The following is an 18,749-nucleotide window of genomic DNA, read 5'->3' on the forward strand; positions in this document are numbered from 1 at the left end:
ACAAGACGCTAAACATACAGCACTATCTTATGCTGAATCAGACCATTAGTCCATCTAGTCTAGCATTGTCTATCCAGATTGGCATCAACTCTGCAAGGTCTTGGGCAGAGACCAGCGCTGCTAACTGAGATCCTTAAAAAACCCCCAGACATGCTAGGTATCACGGTTGAGCTCTGTTTCTCCCTACTTTGCAAAATGAATGAAGTCAGGCGTTCCAAAACCTGAGCATTGGTTGACACAGCAGAAGATAGTTGCTGCACATCTGTGCTGGAGTGTGCAATTATCTGAAGTGCAGACATTAAGCTGCTGCCATGTTCCTGAAACCCAAACCAGTATCACATCCCAGGGGGTTAGATGTGGTCGAGTTTTCTGTTTGCAGCGTTGTTTCATCTCTAGTTCCGTGTGCCATATAATTGCGCATAATTGCATGTGTAATAAATCTTTTGAGATGGATTCCTGTCAGCCCAGAGCACTAGCAATCATGACCTATGCTCTGCATAGCTTTTTCAGATGTTTACAATAACATCCAAACCACTTAACCGTGATGGCATAATTGTCAAATATGTATTTGTGTCCTGAATGCCGGTAACGTTAACTGTCACTTGAAATGACAGCAAGTACGAGTCTAAGCTAGGCAGTCATTTCAAGAGCTGTCCAAAAAGGCATTCTCCGCTGTGATCAGAACCAATCCATTTCTTCAGCGCTGTTCAAAATTTAATGTTTTGTGTACCGTTGAAGGCTTTCTATTGACTTGCGGTGTTTGTGAAGCTTGCGGTCTGTCTCTGCGTCAGACCAATCATACAATTTAGAGTAGCTGGGATTGGAAATTAGATTTCTGATTTTTTTTATCAGAGCACAGGTGCAGATCTATCAAATGACTGAAGCCTTTAAAAAGAAGAAGAAATAAACTGAATAATACTGCAAACTTGAAAATTACAAATATAGACTCTTGGAACAAAATGTATGTACTATATAAGGGGTATAGGTACGTGAAAATTTCCCCACATGAAGATGTGAAAATTAAATACACTTGCTCAATCACATCACCTATTCTCTTTTCATTCCAAAATGGGAAGACAGTGTCTGCATCTATGAAAGGTGTTGCCAAAGGGCTGGAAGTGACCTGAAATTGATATACAGTGGTGCCTCGCAAGACGAAAAGAATCCGTTCTGTGATTCTCTTCGTGAAGCGTTTTTTTTCGTCTTGCGAAGCAAGCCCATTGAAGGATTAGCGGATTAGCGCTATTAGCGGCTTTTAGAGGCTTTTAGCGGCTTATCTGCTGATTGGATCAGCTGATAAGCGGCTTAGCACTATTAGCGGCTTTTAGCGGCTTATCTGCTGATCGGATCAGATGATAAGCAGCTTAGCGGCTTAGAAAAAAGGGGGGAGGGGGGAAAAACCAGCAGGAACTCGCAAGACATTTTCGTCTTGCGAAGCAAGCCCATAGGAGATTCGTTTTGCGAAGCACCTCCAAAATGGAAAACTCTTTCGTCTAGCGAGTTTTCAGTCTTGCGAGGCATTCGTCTTGCGGGGCACCACTGTACTAGTCAGTTTCACATGAGGCCACTTCTGTGGCAAGGGTAGCCAATGGGGTGCCCTCCAAATGTTGCAGAACTATAACTTGCATCATCCTTGACCATTGTCCTTGCTATCTAGGGCTGATGGCGGCTTGGCATCCAACAATTCAATGACCCCAGGTTGGCTAGCGCAAGTTTATCAGCAGGCAAGCTAGAAGTCACTTGTTAATACAGTGGTACCTCGGGTTACAGACGTTTCAGGTTACAGACTCTGCTAACCCAGAAGTAGTACCTCGAGTTAAGAACTTCACTTCAGGATGAGAACAGAAATCGCGCGGCGGCAGCGGGATGCCCCATTAGCTAAAGTGGAACCTCAGGTTAAGAACAGTTTCAGGTTAAGAACGGACCTCCAGAACAAATTAAGTTCTTAACCCGAGGTACCATTGTACATGAAAAGGGAATTTTTCTAGCAGGAGAGAATAATTTGGGACTAAAGAAGGAAAACCAAAGCTGGGAATTCCTGAATAATCAAGGAACATGGGACACTGCCTTATAAAGCATCCTTCTTTGATTATGAAGACCATAAGACAGATGCACTTATTACAGTATTTTGGACATAAATATAGGATCTAGCTATTACCAGAACCTGTTTTGCCTTTCATTCTTGTCCTAGCTTGGCTAAAATATGTAACGTGCTGGTTGCTAGAATTGTCATTTTTCAGCATCCAGCTCCCTCCCCATGGATCTCTAGAGGTTGATGCTCTGGGTGTAGAGGGGATGCATCACAGCTGGTGTCGATCCATGTATGCAAACACTAAAATCGGGTCAGGCAACATAGTTCCCTCCCAGTGTTAGAAACTGAGCTACGGAAGCTAGAAGCTAAATGGCACTTTAAACCTAGGCTATGGGCACAACAACGGAATGTCTAGGTGCACCTTTTTAACAACAAGAATACAAAGCTGAGAATTAATAAACTGCAGCTAAAATATTACTGGTATGTACATTTTTCACATGGCCTAGTCCTTCTCCTGCCCACCCCCCTAATAGCCTTAAGAGGGTCTCTTCTCCAGCCTTCAGAGAGTAGCTGGAAGTGTGGAGGCAGAAAAAAGGTCCTTCTTTCCTTCCACTCTGCAGTTTTAATCTGAAATCTTAGGCGCAGTACTGTGCCAAGAGCTCAGAAACTGCTCACGCTAAGGAGATTCTCTGTCACAAAATGTGTCTGGAACAATGGGAGTTTAGAACACTGTTCCCTGCAGATGTTGCTTGCCTGTAACTCCCATCAGCCCCAGCCAATATGGCCAGGGAAGCTGGGAGTTGTAGTACAACTACATCTGGAGATCACCACATTGGCTATCTCTGTGCTAATATGTTGAAGTATATTTTGAATTATTGGTAGCCTGTTGTTAATTGATGCCATTCACTGGTTTTAAATTATTATTAATTGTTATTTATTTATTTATTTATTTATTTGTGCCCCAGCCACTCTGAGCAGCTTCCAGCATATATAAAAGCATAGTAAAACAATAATCATAAAAAGCTTCCCTATACAGGCCTGCCTTCAGATGTTTCCTAAATGTTATCTAATTACTCATCTCCTTAACATCTGATGGAAGGGCATTCCACAGGGTGGGTGCCACTACCGATAAGGCCCTTTACCTGGTTCCCTGTAGCTTCACTTTTCACAGTGTGGGAATAGCCAAAAGGTCCTAGGTGCTGGATCTCAGTGTCCAGCTGAATGATGGGAGTTCCTTCAGTTACTGTGGGCCAAGGCCATTTAGGGTTTTAAAGGTCAGCACCAACCAGCTTGGAAACGTATTGGGAACCAATGTAGCCTTTAAAGGGCTGGTGTTATATGGTCCTGGCTGCTGCCCCCAGTCACCATTTTAGCTACCGCATTCTGGATTAGTTGTGGTTTCCGAGTCACATACAAAGGTAGCCCCACGTAGATGGGTTTGTATCCAACAAAGTTAATCCTTGACTCTAAAGATGTTTCAAAATGTGCTGCTATTTTTTTTGGGAGGGGGGGTTGTTTTATTGTATTGTATTATATTGTAGTTCCTCAGTTTCATAGTTTGTTTCCTTGTTTGGGATCCCTTGGGAGAAAGGGTTTGATAAAAATTTGGTAAAATATAAGTTTGCAAGCTCACACTCATACATGCATTTTGCATTAGTTACTTTGTAAACTGTGTAGAGACTTTCTGGAGTATTAAGTCGTATATATGATATGATATATATATATATATATATATATATATATATATATATATATATATATATATATATATGGTGTGTGTGTGTGTGTGTGTATATACATATAAAATGGGAGCAAGACTTTCCCACCCCTTCTTGCATTTGTGCCAGAGAAGGAGGAGGTATGTGCAAACCCAATATTCATCTAGCCTCAGTCCATACACAGCTATGGAACCAGCCTCAGCGTCTCATAATCTTGCAATTGCTTTTTTCCCCCTTGGAGGGGTAGGCTGTGTATCTGTTGTTGTTGTTGTTTAGTCATTTAGTCGTGTCCGACTCTTCGTGACCCCATGGACCAGAGCACGCCAGGCACTCCTGTCTTCCACTGCCTCCCGCAGTTTGGTCAAACTCTTGCTGGCAGCTTCCAGAACACTGTCTAACCATCTCATCTTCTGTCGTCCCCTTCTCCTTGTGCCCTCAATCTTTCCCAACATCAGGGTTTTTTCCAGGGAGTCTTCTCTTCACATGAGGTGGCCTCTTCTCATGAGGCTGTGTATCTACTCTGTGCTAGTTCTCCTTTTCTTTCTGAGAAGAGTTGTGCCTGATATTGGCCTAGTTTACCTTGGCTGTTCTTATATGATCCTTATAGAAGTTTCCAAGACGCTTCACCTTTTTAATTCTTGTTTTCCAGTCAGTGCACAAACAGTATTTGTAGCTGTGTGGGAGGGTGTTGGTTGCAGAACAGAAGGCCAAAAGAAATTACTGAGAGTGATGGAGGAGGCAGAGATATCCTGATGCTGAGGTCCTCCTTGGCTGAGGAGATGATCTAGGATGAAAGGAAAGATATAATCATATTCTTAACTCTTTGGTGTTTTGAAGGTGTTGGACTGAAGGAAGTTGCCCTCATTCCAGCTTTGATTAGAACCGAGTGGCAAAGCTGGGGGCAGTGCTATAGAAGTTTTTGAAATTGCACATGACGCAAACCATGACAACCCTCTTTAATGTGCTGATGTGTTAGCCTTTGAGTGTATTCTCCTGCTTTTGCATTATACAAAAAATGTGGATAAAGTGATAAGCAAACGTAAAAATGATAGCATAAGTGGAGTCTATTGTGATACAGTAAAGCATTTCACCCCGAGGGAACAAAATGAAACACCATCATTTTTAGTCCTTTAAGAAGTGCCTGTTAGCTTCCTTTTCCGCAGTTTCTGAGTGCTCTCTGTCTCTCACTCTCTCTAATTTAATTCCTATTTTTATTAAATTTTTGGTTTTCAAAATGGTGTGATATTGTGTGCTGGAATAGGGGGAGATAAATGCAGGTCTGTCTATAGAAAATGCTTGTCACTCTTGCAAAATTGTAAGATGGGCCGAGTGTTTAGAAATGGGCCACTTGTACAACCTTTCATTTAATATTTTATCTGCAGCCTGTGAGCCAATTATGTGCTTGAAGATTAAATGATGAAATTGAATCTGGGCACAATTGGAACAGAATAGTAAAGACTTGGCAAGGTGAATGTTTGGTTCCTTCAGCACATCTCTTTCCTTCTCTTTATAACTTTGAGGACAAAAACTAGCTTTGGTGTAAATCTACAGCTAAAGGGATAGTTACTGTAACCCTATGCTGCAAAAGAAACCCTTTCTAATAGGCTTATTAGTTACAAACTCTCACACTTGTAACTCCCTCCAAACTGATGCCAAGGTTTTGTACTTGCCTGGTGCCATTTTGTGCCACAAACCCCAAATGTTGTGTCAAACCAAGATTTTGCAGTTACTAGGGTTGTGCACCAGATTTGGCTGGATCCTGAACCAAGCAGGCTGATTTGCAGGGATCTGGGCCTGGATGAATTGGGTCAGGAAAGTCCTGCGTTGGGCTGCTTGGAATAATCCAGGGTTGTCAGGGGGAGGGACATTGGGCCAGAAGGCTGCAGGGGGTTGTTTTGCCAACATCTTTTCTTCATTGCAGAAAAGATCCTTGCAAAACGGCACCCTGCGGGAGGAAAGGCCTTTGCAAAGCAGAACCTGCCAGGATTGAACCTTTCTGCTCTTGGTAAAGAGCAGGGGAAGGAGATGCATTCTCTCCTCCTTCCCCTTCATAGAGTAATAGAATTGGAAGGGACCATGAGTGGCCAACTCCCAAGAGACTGTGATCTACTTACAGAATTAAAAACTTGAAGTGATCTACCCCCGTTTTTTTGGGGGGGGGGTTTCAGTTCAAAGTTGTTGAGCATTTTTTAGAGAGGAGGGGAAAAGCCCCATTTTTAAGGGGGGGGTTTGGGGGGGAGAGGAACAGCCACTCACCAACAAATCACTGGGGAAACAAGCAGCCTCACTGAATAAACTCCATCTTCCGTTCTGCAGATTGTGCAACAATGGAGAGCGGGGTGAGGGGTTGGGGCCGGATTCGATTTCACCAACGCTAAGGAAAGGGACACAGCGATCCACTGCGATCTACCAAAACCTCCCGGAGATATATCGACCTGTTGGACATCCCTGATCTAGACCAACCCCATGCAATTCAAGAATTATAGTACTTTCCCAATGTGGGGCTTGAACCCACGACCCAGAGATTAAGAGTCTCATGCTCTTCACACTGAGCTATGTTTAATTAGGGTTTTATGAAAAACTAATTAAACATTAGTCCTACCCACCAAACTAATTTGGGGTGAAATCCAGGTTGAGGAGGGAGCTGTGCACAGCCCTAGGAGTTACTGCCCAAAGTTGTATCACCTTTAACAGCCCCCCTTTTGTTAATCCCAATATGTAATGGACTGATCTGCACCTCTCAGACTAATGTACAAATCAGAACATAGCTGAATGTTCAACCAGCATCCACTGACCAAAATAAGTATTTAAATCCACATGCTGCTTTATATCCAATGGTCTCACTCAGCTGGTGGTGAGGCTTCAGTTAGGAGAATGAGAAATGAAGCAAATTTTGGTGTTTTCACCTCCCCTGTGTAACCGTGCCATTCTGCTAAGATTCACTTCAGAGGGTTATGGGGAATCTCTAGAGCATATTTAGCAGGTTTGCCAGCTGTTGGGACCAGTGGAACAAAAGGCAAAGAGCCCAACAGTTGTTGTTTAGCCGTTTAGTCGTGTCCGGACTCGTCGTGACCCCATGGACCAGAGCACGCCAGGCACTCCTGTCTTCTACTGCCTCCTGCAGTTTGGTCAAACTCATGCTGGTAGCTTCGAGAACACTGTCCAGCCATCTCATCCTCTGTCGTCCCCTTCTCCTTTTGCCCTCAATCTTTCCCAACATCAGGGTCTTTTCCAGGGAGTTTTCTCTTCTCATGAGGTGGCCAAAGTATTGGAGCCTTAGCTTCACAATCTGTTCTTCCAGTGAGCACTCAGGGCTGATTTCCTTAAGAATGGATAGGTTTGATCTTCTTGCAGTCCATGGGACTCTCAAGAGTCTCCTCCAGCACCATAATTCAAAAGCATCAATTCTTCGGCGATCAGCCTTCTTTATGGTCCAGCTCTCACTTCCATACATCACTACTGGGAAAACCATAGCTTTAACTATATGGACCTTTGTTGGCAAGGTGATGTCTCTGCCCAACAGTTAAAAAGGTAAAGGGACCCCTGACCATTAGGTCCAGTCGTGACCGACTCTGGGGTTGCGGCGCTCATCTCGCTTTATTGGCCGAGGGAGCCAGCATACAGCTTCCGGGTCATGTGGCCAGCATGACTAAGCCACTTCTGGCGAACCAGAGCAGCACATGGAAACGCAGTTTACCTTTCCGCCGGAGCGGTACCTATTTATCTACTTGCACTTTGACGTGCTTTCGAACTGTTAGCTTGGCAGGAGCAGGGGCCGAGCAACAGGACCTCACCCCGTCATGGGGATTCGAACCGCCGACCTTCTGATCAGCAAGTCCTAGGCTCTGTGGTTTAACCCACAGCGCCGCCTGCGTCCCGCCACCGCCCAACAGTTAGGTGGCACCAAATCCAATGATTGGCTGAGACAGAGCCAATGACAAGCAGAGCCATCTAATTACAGCTGGAGACTGTAATGCGAAGGCGAAGGGGATCGAGATACGGATATGCTCGTACCCCTTCCAATCTGCGCCCCATCCCGAGAGACGAGGGTAGGGTGAGCAAGGATTACTCACCTCCTTCACTGGTGTTGTGCAATGCCAGGTCTATAGGCAACAAAACCGCTACCCTGCGAGATTTCTTTATCTCGCAGGGAGTCGACCTGGCTTGTGTGACGGAGACCTGGGTGCGCGAAGGGGTAACTGTTACCTTACGAGAGATGGCGCCCCCGGGTTTCACCGTCCTCCACCAGTCACGGACTGTGGGCCAGGGGGGAGGGGTGGCAGTATTAATCCGGGAAAATTGTTCTTTCAGGGCTCTACCATCGCCATCGATCCCCGGCATTGAATGTGTTGGCCTAGTGTGGGGCTCCGAGGAGAGCTTGGCTGTCTGGCTGGTGTACCGGCCACCTAGCGCACCAGCAGCCACCCTGTCAGGCCTGCTGGAGGCGGTGGCCGGCTGGGCCTTGGAGTTCCCTAACCTATTGGTATTGGGAGACTTCAACTTCCATGCTGATGCCACTCCCTCCTCACAGGCTCTGGACCTGGTGTCTTCCATGGCGACACTAGGGCTCTCCCAGTTTGTTTCGGGCCCCACACATCAAGCAGGCCACACGCTGGATTTGATCTTTGGTGCCGGTATAGATGTGATCATGTCTCCTTCGATGAAGGTGCCATGGTCTGATCACTACGCTCTGAAAGCCAGGATTGACTTTCCACCCCCACCCTGCTTAGGTGGCGAGCCGATTTGGGCTCGCCCGCAGAGGCTGATGGACCCGGATAGATTCCGTCAAGCCTTGCGGGACCTTACTCCCCCTGACGACTCATTGACTGAGCTTGTTGAGGGCTGGAATACCCAGCTCCTGGCAGCCATCGATGAGATCGCACCTAAGCGCCCTCTGCGACCCCACAGAAACCGGGCTCCCTGGTTTACCGAGGAGCTTCGGAAAATGAAGCGGGACCTCAGACGGCTAGAGCGAGTATGGCGGGGTGCCCGTGACGGAGCCTCAAGAACATCTTATAGGGTTTTTATGAAAACCTATGAGATGGCAGTGAAGGCCGCTAAGAAGTCTTACTTCTCGGCCTCCATTGCATCCGCTAGCTCTCGCCCGGCACAATTATTTAGTATAATTCGGTCTTTAACGTCCCTTGAAGGACAGCCAAATTTAAATAACAATCTGACACACAGCTGTGAGGCATTTGCGAGCTTTTTTGCGGAGAAGGTCCTGTTGCTCCGCCATGACCTCCCTGCCAATTTGGATACAATAAAGGAACTGGAGGCCCCTCGACTGTCCTCGGGTCCAGTATTGGACCACTTTGACCGGATATCTCCAGCCGATGTGGACAGATTCCTCCAAGCTGGAAAGCCCACCACCTGTCCTCTTGACCCGTGCCCGTCATGGCTGATTAGAGCGTGTCCAGACGAGGTGCGGGGCCCCCTGGGGGATATCATCAATTTGTCCCTTGGCACCGGGATATTCCCAGGGGAACTGAAGGAGGCGGTGGTGCGTCCGCTCTTAAAGAATACATCATTAGATCCCTCAGATCTATCCAATTACCGCCCGGTCTCGAATCTTCCATTCCTGGGTAAGGTGATTGAGAGAGCGGTTGCTGAACAGCTTGGTAGGTTTCTGGATGAAACATCTGCTCTGGATCCATTCCAGTCCGGCTTCCGCGCTGGTCATGGGACCGAGACGGCTCTGGTCGCCCTAACAGATGATCTCCGCAGGCAGCTGGATCGAGGCGGGTCAGGGCTGCTGATTCTTCTAGATCTGTCAGCAGCCTTTGACATGGTCGATCACGAACTCCTGGACCACCGCCTTGCCGACGTGGGGATCCAGGGCACAGTCCTTCAATGGCTGCGCTCGTTTCTCTCTGGTCGGGGACAGAGGGTGGCGCTTGGGGGGGAATTGTCATCACGCCACTCCTTGGTGTGTGGAGTGCCTCAGGGTGCAATTCTCTCCCCGATGCTTTTTAACATCTTTATGCGCCCCCTCGCCCAGCTTGTCCGGAGTTTTGGGCTGGGTTGCCATCAGTATGCTGATGACACCCAACTCTATCTGTTGATGGATGGCCATCCTGACTCGGCCCCAGACACACTGACCAGATGTCTGGAAGCTGTGGCTGGATGGTTACGTGGGAGCCGGTTGAAGTTAAATCCTTCGAAGACAGAGGTCCTCTGGCTGGGGCGGGACGATATGGGATCGAGGGGGCAACTCCCATCTCTTGCGGGGGTGCAATTAGTGCCAGCACCGGCCGTTAAGAGTTTGGGTGTAATCTTCGATACCTCCCTCTCTATGGAGGCGCAGATTACAGCTATAACAAAGGCGGCATTTTTTCATCTCTGCCAAGCTAAGCAGTTGGCCCCTTATCTCTCTCGTCCTGACCTAGCCACTGTGATCCATGCGACGGTCACCTCCAGACTGGATTATTGTAACTCGCTCTACGTGGGGCTGCCCTTGAGACTGACCCAGAAACTCCAGCGGGTGCAGAATGCCGCGGCGAGACTCCTTATGGGGTCTTCGCTGCGAGAGCACATTCATCCGGTATTATACCAGCTGCACTGGCTCCCGGTGGAGTACAGGATCAGGTTTAAGGTGCTGGTTTTAACCTTTAAAGCCCTATACGGCCTAGGACCCTCGTACCTACGGGACCGCCTCTCCTGGTATGCCCCACAGAGAAACCTACGGTCTGCAAATAATAACATCCTCAAGGTCCCAGGCCTCAGAGAGGTTAGGCTGGCCTCAACTAGAGCCAGGGCCTTCTCGGCTGCGGCTCCAAACTGGTGGAATGCTCTGTCACAAGAGACTAGGGCCCTGCAGGACCTGACATCTTTCCGCAGGGCCTGCAAGACAGAGTTGTTCCGCCAGGCTTTCGGTCAGGGCGCAGCCTGACTCCCTCCTCTGGCAACCTGCTCAGAATTTTGCTTAATTGGTTGCCATCAATTTGATTTAATTAATTTTTATAATGAAATATTTTTAGATTGTGTGATTATTTGACTGATTATTCGATTGTTGTTAGCCGCCCTGAGCCCGGCTTCGGCTGGGGAGGGCGGGATATAAATAAAATTTATTATTATTATTATTATTCTGAATGCCAGATGCTGGAAACCACAGGAACAGGAGAGCACTCTTGTGCTTGATTTCTGCTTGTGGGTTTCCCACAAGCATCTTCCTGGCCACTGTGAGAACAGGATGCTGGGCTGAATGGGCCATTGGCCTGATCTAGCAGACTCTTATTATGCTCTTATATTCTCACGTTCTAAGGCTGGCTGCTGATGGCTGACTGGATGGTGGGGCTGTGCCCCACTTTTGCAAACTGACCAGCCTTCACTGATATTTAGAGGGCAGGGCGAGCTGCATCAAAAATTACTTCTTTCTCCATTCTATGGATAAGAGCCCTACCATGGGATGATTGGCACCATTGCAGACAAGCACTAGAGTCTACAGTGGTGCCCTGCAAGACGAATGCCTCGCAAGACGGAAAACTCGCTAGACGAAAGAGTTTTCCGTTTTGGAGGTGCTTCGCAAAACGAATCTCCTATGGGCTTGCTTCGCAAGACGAAAATGTCTTGCGAGTTCCTGCTGGTTTTTTCCCCCTTCCCCCCTTTTTCTAAGCCGCTAAGCCGCTTATCAGCTGATCCGATAAGCCGCTAAAAGCCGCTAATAGCGCTAATCCGTCAATGGGCTTGCTTTGCAAGACGAAAAAACCGCTAAACGAAGAGAATCACAGAACGGATTCTTTTCGTCTTGCGAGGCACCACTGTATTCTTCTTTGTTTTAATGTGCCTTGCTCATGCATATCTGTGAGATTTGTTGAACAAAGGGATTTTCTTTAATCTACTATGTTTGCAAAGTGTATCAGCATTCCTAGTAACTTGGCCTTTGGATATGAAACAATCCCCTTGAATGCTTTCAAGTGTTAAGGCAGGTGTTGCTACCCTGTAGCTCTCCAGTTGTTTCTGAACTACAATTGCCAGCATTTCTGACTATTGGCTATGCTGGCTGGGACTGATGGGAGCTCTAGTTCCACAATATTTGGAGGGCTACTGGTTGCTCACCCCTACAGTCTTCTCACATCTTATATACCTTTTGCATATAAGATGAACCACCAATGATTGGTCTCTAACAATTAGCACCCAAACCCTTTTAACAACACATAAAACAATTAATTCCTATATGTTGCTCACAATATGTTTAGTGAAATTAACAAGTTGGGCCTGTCTTATCTGTCATGCAACATCTCCAAAGGGAAATTGCAAATTGGTCCGCTCTAGTAGATCAGCTTATCAGTAGAGCTGCCAAAATTAAACTTCATTTAAAACGCCAAATGCATTTTGATCAAATTAAGCATTCTAAAAGACAACACTCAGTGTCTTGACATAGTCCCAGGCCCCATTTGCAGTACACATTTAAAGCATTATCATGCCATTTTAAACAGTGAAGTATTCCTCCAAAGATTCCTGGGAGGTGCAGCTTGTTAAGGCTGCTTATAGTTGTCAGGAGACCCTCACAGAGCTACAGTTCTCAGCATGGTTTAACCATCAATCCCTCTTCCCAGGAAACTCTGGGAACTGTAGCTCTGTGATGGGAATAGGGTTCTTCTAACCACTCTCAGCACCCTGAACAAGCGACAGTTCCAAGGATTTGTTTATTTTATTGGCAGTGGAGAAGCCATGACTGCTCAAAGTGGTATGATGCTGCTTTAAATGTAGAGTGCACATGAGGCCACTGTCAAATGTTGATATTGAGGGTGGCGAACCTGTGGCCCTCCAGGTGCTGCTAGATTACAACTCCCATCATCCTTGGGCATTGGCCCTCCTGGCCAGGGATTATGGGAGTTGGAGTCCAACTGCATCTGGAGAATGGCTGCTTCTCCACCCCTGACCTATATAAGTTCTCCAGACTTAGTAAGTACTTGGCAGAGTGCACCAGTATAAGCTTTTCTGAGTAACAGGAATCAATAGTTAAGCTGGCAGGGCCAATTTTTTCTGCAGCTCAGGACCCTCAGCCTTTATGGCATGCCGCCAACATGGAGTAGGAATCTCCAGGTATGAGGGTTCCTTTTTGAACCCTGGTAGCTCTTGGCATCCAGGTGTGCAATTATTTTGTATTCAAATGGCTATTCAGTGCTCCTCCAGTGGGGAGAGAAGAGTCTTCCTTCCTTGGTCCCAGTGCCCAGAAGATTAGAGCTATTGCTCTCATTTCATAACAATTTGATGGGTGCATGCCAGATGTATCTCTGCTCTCTGGCTGGGATTCAGGGTACTTTCAACTGATTTCTTACCCTAAAGAGTTCCTCTGCAGAAGGACGTTGGGAATCTGGTTGCTGTTTGGACTTAAACCAAACCATCTGGAAATGGGTCCTCTCTGTCTTGTGCAATGATGTTCCTCTATAGAGCAGTTGCAGTATAGTTCTCACAAAACTCACAGCCCAGTGAACTCTTGGCCTCTGTATACAGTGCAAATGAGTTGCATGCATCACAAACCTTTGCTCCTAAATGCATTATGCCTCATTTTACAGATCAGTCACCACCTACCCATTAATGGTCATCAGATCCTTGCTCTTCAGCTCTATTTATGCAGAACACTTAAAACAGCTTGTTAATATTGTGGGCGAAGATCCAAGTTCACAAAACCCTAAGCACTCCCTTGCTTGCTGTTGGTCAGAGAATAGAAAATGCTTTCTGGAATAAAGTTTGGATCCACCATTCACTTGGACACACTCTTTTTTTTTTAAAGAAAGAAAAGTAGTGATGATTTATTATGTACTGAAGATGAATAAACATTCACTTATAACAGGGATGGGAGCCTCAGGTTGAGTGATGGGACTAAAACTCATATGATGAATTAATTAGTGGTATGCCAAAAAAAATTAACTCACTTTTTTCTAGCATTCTCCATCGATTAACAAGGGGAGAAACTTTGTGTTTGAACATTATCAAAGGGGAGAGAATTTTTTTTGTTGAAATTCTCATGGGTGGGTTGCACAGTTTTTGCTGTGCTTACTTTACTTTGAAGGTGGCTGAAGGGTGCTTGTGAGCATCTTGTCTTTCACTGCACAAATCATTATTTGCTGTCTGCATGGCTGTGTGTGAACCAATTAAAGCCCAGGGGAGGACATCTCAAGATAACTCTCCCCCTTTGTGGCTTCTTTCAGATCAGCTGGGCAACTTGAGGAATGTGTTCCGAGAAATGCTAAGATATTTGGGGGAAAGAGGAAGCCTCTTCCGTAGGGAGAGAAAACTTTGGAGAAACTGGGGGCCAAACTTCATCGCAGCACGAGACTCTATTAAAATTCCTTTAATCTGTCTGTAGTTCTCATTGTCTTGAGTTTACGGCTGAATGCCACCTTGGGGAATAATATTAACAGACAGTGTAAGATCTGTGTAAGAAATGAAAAGGAGCATCTACTTGAAGGATGGACTGTTCCCCCCCTTTCTTAAGTGGTCGAGTTTCAAACAAAGCTTAGACATCCCTTGTTCTTGTGCGTGCAAAGCCATTGAGTTAAATTCTAGCCTTCCTTGGTGGACAGGATGGCTTTGAAGATGTGGGAAGGAGAAACGAGCCAGAAAGTTGCACCCCCCCCCCCCCGCAACAAAAAAGAAACAGAACGGCACAAAGGCAATTTGCATTAGAAGCTGCCATGAAACAGACTCCTCTAATCTATAACAGTTGAACATAAATTGAAATTGCCTTGGGACATTGTACTGATGAAGCCTCTCTGTAGATTCATGAGAGCAGAATGGATGAATTTCTGCTGAATGGCAGCCAGAGCACAGCTGTTTGTGTGTGTGTGTGTGTGTGTGTGTGTGTGTGTGTGTGTGTATTTGTGTATTCATTCCATTGGTGAATGAGGGTGTCATTCCAGAGCCATGCCAAAAATGGGCCCCACAAAGCACTGCAGCTCCTCTGATGGTAAAGAATGTGTGTGTTTGTGTGTGTGTGTAGATTTGTCTTGGTCTGGTGCATGTAATGTCTTTCATTCTGTAGTTGTGTGACTTGTTCTTATATTGTATTGTGATGGCCATTGGCTATAAACAATAAAAATATATATTGATAGCCAGAACTTTGCACAGGGCGTTGCTGATCAGGATAGCTGCAAATCCTCTTTTGGCTCACATCCGATATCACTTGTATGGCAGGTTGGTGTAGCTTGACCAAAACAGCCCTGCAGACCAAATGGGGAGGCCTGATGGATCTAAGCAATCTCTGTAGAGATACTAATGGAGAAGTCAAAGTGAACTTTTGTTATCTAGAAAACTATGCAAGAGTATTGGGAGGCACTTTAGCATCTTCCAAAGTTTCTTTAAAATGTGATGGCAAAGTAGCAGATGGGAGGGGAAATGTCACATGGATGGCGCCTCCAAGCAGGGACTGGAAATGGATATCATTTGAGACAGACCTGCCAAGTAAAGAATAATCAGGACAAACCTGTGTGGGATGTTCTGGGGAGGATGGATCCTCATTTTGATTTATGTATTCATTATTAAAATCACGGTAATAATAATAGTAATAATTTATTTATACCTCACCTATCTGGCTGGGTTTGCCCAACCACTCTGGGCGGTTTCCAGCAGAATATGAAAATACAATGATTCATCAATGATTCATCAAATATTAAAAGCTTCCCTAAACAGGGCTGTGTTCAGCTGTCTTCTAAAAGTTCCAACAGTTGTTTATTTCTTTGACATCTGCTGGGAGGGCGTTTCACAGGGCGGGCACCACTACCAAGAAGGCCCTCTGCCTGGTTCCCTGTAAATCACCTTTATCACCTTTCCTTCAAAGAGCCCAGGGTGATGTACACTGTTCTCCCCTGCCCTGTTTAATTCTTACAAAAAACTCTGGATGAAGTGTAGACAGTGGTGTGTTTGTGGAGAAACTACCCTACTGTTCAGAGGTAGAATTTACATGTTCTGCTCTAACCCACTTTTACCCCTGGAACTGCCCAATCAGGAGGGAAAGTGACTCTTGGGATGAAAAAGATTCCCAATCCTGCTCTCCAATCCTGCTCTGCACCTCTGCTCTAATAATAAAATGACTGGACACTCACTAAATGAACTAAACTATCAGTGAAACAACAATAACAACAACAATAACACTACAACATTTTAAACCAGAAGAGTTTTACTGTGGCATAAGCTTCCCTAGACTGGGGGTTTGGGTTGTCAGATATGTGAACTTTCCTCCTCTGTTGGCAAATACGAAGCTAAAAGGCCATGAAATGTCACAATAATGTCTGTGACGTTACTTCTCAAGTAACAGTGACCATTCCTAGCAGCATTAACCCCACATCCTCTTGTAAAAACTGTACAGTTGTTCATATATTACTTTCAACAGGGGGGAAGAGCTGGGGGGACATTTTTCTGCCATCCCACTGGAGCCTTCCCTGCTGTCCAGCTGTCCACCTGCAAGAGAGCTAAGTTGCTCCCTGATATCAGAATCAGTGACCAGGATCTTCTAGTCCCAGCTTCCCTCAGTTGCTCCCACTCTACCCCTCTCCACAACACACCTCCACCGGACTCATGACAATCTGCAAAATACAGGTTGACTTCAAGTTCGTTGTCTCCTTTCTTGAATTTTACACACTTCCTGTATTGGAAGTTTATGAGCCATAGGCTGTAATTCTATCTTTCATTTTGTACTTAGCCAGATGATCTGAAGAAGGACCAGCTGACAGCAGGATGTTAATGGATCTGACCCCCTGGAAAGGGATTTATAGGAACGTAAAATAAGCCAACAGCCAGAATTCTGCTTGGGTTATACATTCTTCTGTCCTCTTTTTATTTGTTTTCCCTCTAAGGAAGAACGTTTTGGCAGAATCTTTCTGTAATTTCATAGTGTTAAGAATGCTGCATAGCAATGCTGATCATTTATGTTTTTGTCAAGTAGATTACTAGTTAATGGCTCATGATGAGTGTAGCTTACCGTATTTTTCACGCTATAGGACACACTTTTTCCCCTTCAAGCAGGGCTAAAGAAGCCCCGCTTACCCTCTCCCAGCTGGAGAGGTGACATGCAGCTATTGCAGCAGCCTCTTTAGCCACATGCCACCTCTCCAGCTGGGAGAGCTCGTGCAGGGCTAAAGAAGCCATAGCCCTGCGACCCTCTCCCAGCTGGAGAGGTGACGCGCGACTATGGCAGCAGCGTTTCCGCTGCGCGCCTTTCTGCTGCTCCCCGACCTGTTCTTTGGGGCTGGTGGTGGGCTTCCCCCCGCCAGCCCCAAAGAGCAGGTCGAAAGGAACCTGAAGCCTGGAGGGCGAAAGGGGTCGGTGTGCACCGACCCCTCTCGCTCTCCAGGCTTCCAAGGTAGCCACCTGAAGGCGACTGAATGCACCTTAAACGGCACCTTTTTTTAGTGGGGGGAAACAAGAGGGGGAAAATTCTCCCCCTCTCTGCGCAGCGCCTCCTGCCGCTTCGCTGAAGGGGTGCTGGGCAGAGAGGGGGAGAATTTTTTTTCTTGTTCTCTCTCCTCTAAAACAAGGTGTGTCCTATTGTCCGGTGTGTCCTAAAGTGCGAAAAATATGGTATGTTATTTTAATGGGAGAGATAGAGAGATCTCTGACTCTTGAATGTGAAAGCCATTCTTAATCTCCCCCCACAGCTAAGAGAAGGAGAAGGGGGTGGTAAAGTATATGTGTCAGCACTTAAGAGAGTGTTCTGAAGTCCGCCCCCCTCCATTAAACAGCTTCCCTGGGCCACCTGCCACCTCCACCACTCACTTCCCTAAGGTTCTGTCATCAAACTAGAGTTGGTGTTGCCACCTATTGGTGGCCATATGAACAGCAGCATGCCGAGAGCATTACACTTTTATTATATAGGAATACACATACACAAACACAACTACCAAGGACCGGTAAGGAAAGATTGTTTCCATCACAGGCTCAGCCCGTCCCTGCTTCTCAGCCCCACTCTCTTCCTTAAGAAGAGCTCATTGGGGTTTACTGCCTTGTACGACATCAGGGCAGAACAGGGCTGAGGGCAGAAATTGCTGTCTGAATAATCCTGCTCCTTTATGGATCTTGTGCAAATTTTATTTCTATGCTACATTTGCTTGTTTGGTTAGAACCTTTTCTGATTGCTTTAAGAGCTTCTCTGAGCTATAAAGTGGGATATAAGTATTCACAGTAAGTAATAGATAAAGTAATATGTTTGTGTCTGATTAATTTAATGGTAACTGTTGCAGCCCTAGTGTTAACCACTCAGAAAAAAAGGACTCTCTATCCCTCAAAATGAGAATTGTGTACCAGTCACATGAGATTGAAAATAACGTTCAATCCATGGAAAAGTAAATGTTGATGTTAGAGGTGTGCAATCCCCACAAATTATTTCAAGGCAGACTGCCCAGGTTTTGTCTCTTTTGTTGATATAGAAGCCATTGGCCCATAATCAGATGTTTTCTCCTCGGATTTCAAGGCCCTGGGCTGTGTGTACAAGACATTTTGATGACGGCCTATGTCCCACGGAGGAGCTTAGAAACAGGCTGTTCTGCAAATAAGTCTTCAGTAACAGTTGGAAGCAGTGTCACCAGAGTGGTCTTCCAGCAAAACATCAAACAGTGCGCCAAGATGAAATGCTTCCAATTTATTGGTTGAGCAAGCAAAGGGATTTCTGCAAGCTGGCTGCTGAGGGTCCACAGAGGAGGCACCACTATTGACAGTAGTAGAGTGTTTGATGGGAATTCCATACTGTAATTTTAGAAAAATGTGTTACAATCTAGTTCTTTTCCCCCCCTTAAGTATCAATGGTACAGATTGTATAGTTCTTTATGTGCACAATTGAGTGTATAGAGATTGGATTGATATCCCTTTTCTGCTCATCAAAATAGATTCCTTTTCTCAATGATGAAATAGGCAACACTGTCAATATTTAAAGTGGTGCTGTGGGTTAAACCACAGAGCCTAGGGCTTCCTGATCAGAAGGTCGGCGGTTCGAATCCCCGTGATGGGGTGAGCTCCCGTTGCTCGGTCCCTGCTCCTGCCAACCTAGCAGTTTGACAGCACGA

At 46.0% G+C, this 18,749-nt stretch overlaps 1 protein-coding gene across 2 annotated transcripts in view; it reads left to right on the plus strand.

The window, feature by feature from the left end:
• The window catches only part of UNC5D (unc-5 netrin receptor D), a 430,198-nt gene that overhangs the window by 46,874 nt on the left and 364,575 nt on the right, over positions 1 to 18,749 (plus strand). The window lies entirely within an intron of this gene.

This window comes from Podarcis bocagei, assembly GCF_964188305.1.
Source record: "Podarcis bocagei genome assembly, chromosome: 15".
Classification (NCBI taxonomy): domain Eukaryota; kingdom Metazoa; phylum Chordata; class Lepidosauria; order Squamata; family Lacertidae; genus Podarcis; species Podarcis bocagei.